The sequence below is a fragment of the Medicago sativa genome, chromosome 4 (assembly GCF_051527215.1).
Source record: "Medicago sativa cultivar Bolivia chromosome 4, Bolivia_mono, whole genome shotgun sequence".
Taxonomy (NCBI): Eukaryota; Viridiplantae; Streptophyta; class Magnoliopsida; order Fabales; family Fabaceae; genus Medicago; species Medicago sativa.
Window position 1 is genome coordinate 67,581,317 of NC_140752.1, and position 6,772 is coordinate 67,588,088.

General features: G+C 31.1%; 1 pseudogene; it reads right to left on the bottom strand.

The window, feature by feature from the left end:
- Positions 1–243: 243 nt before the first annotated feature.
- Positions 244–1,412, bottom strand: LOC146931019 (protein FAR1-RELATED SEQUENCE 5-like; annotated as a pseudogene).
- Positions 1,413–6,772: the final 5,360 nt, after the last annotated feature.

Below are 6,772 nucleotides of genomic sequence, written 5' to 3' on the forward strand. Positions count from 1 at the left end.
GCTAAGAATAACGTAAACTCTTCTTGAAACAATTCAAATATTGTGTGTGTGTGTGTGTGTTTTTCCCATTATGATTAGTATTGGTGAAGTTTCATATGCTAACCTTGCAAGCTTATGCAAGGATGCATACACACAACTCAACTTTTTTGCTCTCTTCTCCTCAACTCTTTCTAAATGTTTGAAGAGTTCTAGGATATTCACATTCGGTTTCATAAAGACTTGAAGTGAGCATTCAAACTTCCACTAACTTGTGTACTTCGTATGCCAAGTGTTAGCACTTCCTTCGTATAACATGCATCCCATTTTTTTTAATGGCATAAGTTGACTTGATCCAAGATTTATCATGAATATTAAATTTGTTGATCAAGTCAAACCAAACATTCTCAAAATCTGCTTCAATGTCAATATCATACATGCATTTTTTGACATCTCTAAGTAAAAAAGATCCTCACTTCATCAAGTTTCCAGGATGTTTAACTCCACTTTGTAACAAGTGTCATGTGCATAAACCATGCTGAGTCTCTGGCATCACATCTGCAAGTGCCCTTGCCATTGCTCGATCTTGGTCAGTGAAGATCGTCTTTGATTTTTTGTTGTTGTGTGCTTGTAAAAATGTATCAAACAACCATCTAAATGACTTGCTCTTCTCGTCATACATTAGTGCTTCCAAAAAAATGAATGAACCTCTATAATGGTTGAAACCAGAAAAAACAAAAAAAGGTGATATATTGGCATGGTTGGTACAATACGTGGTGTCCAATGAAACATCACCAAAATACCCGTAATCCAAAATCATATGTGCATCACACTAAAACATGTTTGTAATATGTTCTTCTACGTCCATCTAATATGCATGAAAGAAGGATGGATTCTCCAACAATTGTTGTTGAAAATATTGTGAAGACATCCAATCTCACCACACATCATACTTCTTTGTCTTATTGCAGTGATGTAGTTTCTTACATCCACCTCTATAAATCCAACATTATCTTGACTTGTGCCTTAATCTAGAGTCATTGGCCAAATCAATCTCATATGTTTGTACTTCAGTTATCTTTCTATGTGACCGAAGCATGTGTTGTCAATAGTTTTTGCAGATCATGGTTATGTTCTTCTTCAAAGTAATGTATGACTAACTTTCCATTCTTACGTGAAAGTGTAATTCTTACAGAGAAATTTGTTCTAGTATCGGCTCTCTGAAATTTTCCTTCATATGCATATATTTTCTCTTTCCTCTTTAGGATTTCCTTGCAACAAACCAACCTACATGACGATACACTACCGTCTTCTTTCTTGTTTGTAAAACGTACTCTAACTCCGAAGCCCACACATAAACTATAAGCAAGCCAAAATTTACTAGCCTCTTATCTCATTTCAAACTTTGGCTTACAATCAACATTTTAAGATGTCATGTTTGATCAAACTATTCAAGGAAGCTAAATAGTAAATAAAGAATATAAGGCATAAAAATTCCTAGGGTCTCTCATGGCATGTTGATCAATCAAACAATGCATACAAAACATTAAGAAATAAAACATTAAAAAAGAATGAATGATTAGAACATAAATTCTTGAGGATCAATCGATCCCCTTTGCCTATTTCAGAACAACAACATGAGTCAAGCTTTAGAAAAAAACAGAGTTTATGTAAACATTGCAATGGGTTTTATACCATCCTTAAATAAAACCCTAAATTTCATAAAATCAAATCCTAATAAAGTTCTAAAACCAATTAGAAGTACTAGTGCAATGTAAAAAGTAAATACAAATCCCACGTCGGTGGGAAATAATGCTTTCTGTAAAAAAAAGTTATAAAAACAGAATAAAAGATATGGGTGTGTTTATTGCTGACAAGTGGAGTGAAGTATTGGAAGGAGTATTTGCAACGTGTCAGAATGGAGGAAGGAGATGAGAAGCCACCATTGCCATTTTGGTGAGTTTTATTTATTTAATTAATTTTTTATGTTTCTTCAATCGTTCTACTTTTTTTTATCTGCTCTGTTTTTTATTTTTTATTTTTTTACAAAATAAAAACTTGAATTCATAAATTCTTTTTATTTTCAACCTTAGTCTATCTATGTCTCAGATACTGATGCATGTATTATTCAAAACGGGTGTCAATAAAAAATTTATTTTATTTGCTGTAATGAAAAATAAGTTGGGAAAATTAACTTCAAATGTCTCAAATCGCCCCTTTTTAGCTTCATATGACATGTCAACCTTAGTTATGAATAATGAGATGTCAACCTTTTTAGCTTCATAATGAAGCTAGTTCAAAAGCGTTTGTTTTATCTTTTTGATCAAGTGTTGATATTCTCTATTTTTGTTGAAATTTTGATTTTTATCATGTTTTGATCTCATTCCTATGAGCATTTCAATCATTTAAAAGAAAAAATATTAAAGAAAAAAACTTATGATGACGCATTCATAGCAGGTTGACCGCGACAACGACCTATGGTAGACGGAAAACTGATGATGATGGTGGATGAGTTTTGTTTTGAAGAGGAATGAAGAAGAAGAAAAGGGTTCAACACGTGTTTTCTCTGATTCTCTCTCACATGTTTTTTCCTTCCAGCTTTATTTGATTTTTTCTTTAAAAAAAAAAAGTGTGCCACATGGCATACCTTAATTGGGCAATGTTATATAACATTAAAAGCCCAATGATACACAAGTGGAATCTGAGTTGTAGTTGTTGGCGAGCTTAATGGAGTTGCGGTCATGGATTTAGAAATTGGAGTTGGAACTAATTGTAAGTATAAATTTGATTACGAGTAAATGTGTTAAATATATATGATTCGTATGTGTGCTGAATATGATTATGAATTTATGATGCAGTTTTAATTGTTGAAACTGAAATAGATGTTGTCCTTTAGAGTAGCTGGGTCTAATAGTTTCAAGAGTTTATGTAAGCATTTGCAGCCCCTTTTGGATATCCCTTCAAGAAGGATGGTGGCTAGGGATTGTTTTAAGATATATTTAGATGAAAAATTGAAGCTCAAAGCTTGTTTTAAATCTGACTGTAGTAGACTAGCAAATGCTACCGACCGCTGGACTTCTATTCAAAACTTTAACTATATTTCCATAGCAACCCACTTCGTTGATAGTTAATTGAAATACCAAAAAAGGATCATTACCTTTAGTTTAATTCCAAACCACACGAGCGAAGCAATATGTTAGAAAGTTGAAGAGTCATTGAGGGAATGTGGTTACGATCACCATTGACAATGCATCGTCCAATGATGTGGCTACAGTGGTTAAAGATATTTTGGTATGCTCTCAAAATTGATTAAAGCAATATTGCGTCATCATGTTGCAAAAACAATATTACCTTTAGTTTAATTCCAAACCACAAAGGCGAAGCAATATTTTTAAAGAAGTTTTGATATGCTCTCAAAATTGATTGAAGTCAACGTAAACAGTTTAAAGTTACTGAATGTGTTGTTTAGGTACCTTAAATTTATGTTTCTATCATTTATTTATTATTGTTGTTGATCAGTATATTAATTTTTTTTGTTATTTGATAAGAGAAGTTAATTAAGGATCGACCATTTGGTGTTAGGAAGCAGTGGTAGGTGTTGTGTCATCCACTCAATCACAACTTACTCTTACTCTTTATAATTATGTTTTGCAAGTAGATTAAAACTTACTCTTTATTTCCTAATTATGTTATTATCAATTCATATGTAGTTTGAATCCTTTTTTTAAGTCACATATGACTCGTACTACATAACATGGACCCTTCTTATTTTAGATTAATTTTGAAATGAATTATGATTGTTTGCTTGGCTCCATGGTGAACATGGACAAATTGAAATGACATTTACGTTGGTTGCTTGGTTGTACTTTGTATACTGCTATCTCTATCTAGTATGTTGCATAAGCAGTTGTTTGATAATGTAGTTTAAAATTTGTGATGATTTTTTTGTTAGGTGCTTGCAATTGAAAATATCAAGGAATAGAAATTTAGCAAAAGCTCAAAAGACCTTTTTATGAAAAATGGTGAGCACTGTTGCCTTTTCATAATAAGTTGCTACCTGCACACAATTTTTTTTTTGATATTTTGTTGTTTTATTTTTCCAGACGCAGCTTCAAATGTCATCATGTTGAAGCATGAGTACGCCACAGATTTCATTTTTTTTACAATGAGAGTTAAATGTTAAAGTTTAATACTTAGATGAGTGTAATTTATTACTTAATACTTGTTGGTTGTGTTGTGGTAGTTTGTGATATGCTTTGAATTAATGCAAGCATATTACAGTAGTATTAATGGCATTAGACCCAAAATGGTGTTCTAAAATTGCGACGGAATGACCTTAGATTAATGACATCGGTTTTAAGTTGATATTTACTTTTATGTTAGTATGTGATATTTGATTACCCCTCACACAAATATGAATGTGCTTAATATTAATCTCAACTTAGGTCCATTTTTTGAATTATTATTAACCTAAACCATAATTATTTTCTCAGTCAAATGTTAAAATAAAAGTTAATGGAGTTTTAAGTCAAGTCTTTTTTTTCTTCCGATTTAACCGATTGAACCTACCCGATTATCCTCCTTAACTGACTAAACCAAGACTTAATTTGGATGGAGTTGGTTCTGGGTATTGAAATCAAGGGGCAGTGAGATTTTAGGATTTCCGACCGATGTTCCGTCCTATTTCATGGTAGGATTTGAAAAGGAGAAGAAAAAGTTTTAGTTAGAAAAAAATTATTTGAATATGACGTAATATATTAGAAGAGTCGTGAACTTGACTTGTTAAAAACTCAAAATTTGAATTGTTAATTTAGAACAAACTTGAATAATATAAATGAATGTTTGTTTGGTCATTGACCCATTAGTCATTGACACATGTTATAAGCACATTGTATTCCTCAATAGATATGACCTTCATTATAACATAAATCTCACACACAATTGAAGAATGTACTATAATATTCACTCTCATTTCATTTGCACCATACGTATCCATCACAATTTCTATTTGAGTGATGTTGAAAAAATTAAAAGAAAATTATGCACTAAGTGGTAATTTTATTTTGAGTAATGTCATTTATTATCTCCGATTTTCAATAGGTGATGATGATTTTCAGTTTAGTCAATCAAATTTTTTCACTAGGCGAAATGGTCGCGAAAATTTATCACGTTATAGGTAACAGTTTCCTTTAATTTAAGGCCAAATACCTCCCTGGGTCCTTTAAGTTTCACGTTTGTAACAGATAGGTCCTTTAAGTTTCAAAGGTTACAGATAGGTCCTTTAAGTTTCAAAGGTTACAGATAGGTCCTTTAAGTTTCAAAGGTTACAGATAGGTCCTTTAAGTTTCTAAGGTTTCAGATAGGTCCTTAACGGAGGTTGCTAGAAAGGACCTATCTGAAACAAACTCGAAACTTAAAGGACCTATCTGAAACCTTAGAAACTTAAAGGACCTATCTGTAACCTTTGAAACTTAAAGGACCTATCTGTTACAAACGTGAAACTTAAAGGACCCAGGGAGGTATTTGGCCTTAATTTAACATATCTCTCAATCACAATTTTTATTTTCATAAAACTAAACTTTAATTTAATTTAAACTCCATCATATAATCTAGGTTTTACATTTCCTACTTATTTCCTCCTTTTTACCATGTCTCTCCACCAAAAAATTTACTTTGATTTATATATCTAGTAATTGTTTCTGATAGTGAAAATAGGTTTTTCGATTACTGAATTTTGTTCTTGATTTTTTCATTTATTGTTTATATTCTTGATTAATCTAGATTGAGTTTTCCAATTCCGTAGTTTAATTTTGGTTTATAGATTTTATTTAATTTTTTATAAGTTTCAGATTTATATTACTTCCTTTTACAAATGTTTAAAAAAATAAGAATGATTATCGATGAGAGATCATGATTCAAGAGATTGTTTGTGCCACAAGAGTAAGCTAGTTTGTCAGAAATGTCACTTTGATCGCATACAAAATCTTTATCAATTGAGAAATTCAACGATGTCATCTCACAACGATCACTAGCTAGATCAAATAGTGATCTTTTACATTAAAAATAACGCTCTCAGGCTATTCTAGTAAGTCTTTTATCACGTTATGATTATTAGATTATACGAAGTTTTTTTTTTACCATACTTACGTATAGGATGACTTAGAATAATTAGATTGTATTTCGCTTTGATGTACAAACACCCTTAAGTTTATGTATGTCCTAGTGTTTGGCATGCATTGGTGTTCGACACTCATACGGAAGATGACAAAAATATCATTTGATTATGAGTTGTATGTTAAATATTGCATTCGTTTATGCATTGAAAGTGTTGATGTTGTAACTTTTGCAATGATGGAAGTTATGTGTTGTTAAGGAAGAAATGAAGTATTTTGTTTGGGTTAATTTAATTTGGCAATTATATGGTTTAATTTGAAGAAGACAAGGAAAATAATGTGAAAGACAACATAACATAATCTTACAATAACTCATGTTCATAAAAAACTAATTATACAAAAGAATGTTCAATAAAACATAATCTTATAATGTTATATTAACTAATGTTCACGACAACAAAAAATCTTTTAAAATGATGTTCAATATAACACTCTGATATAATTTTCTAAAATATTATACACGAGGTTACACTTTGATTATAGATAAACGTAAGTCGAAATAGTTGTTCAATATCAAGTTACCTTCACTAGATCTAATTCCACCATTGTGGTTCAAAACATCAACATTGAAGAAGACATGTTACCATGTCATCGCTTATTAAGCATTTATAGGAACTATTTGA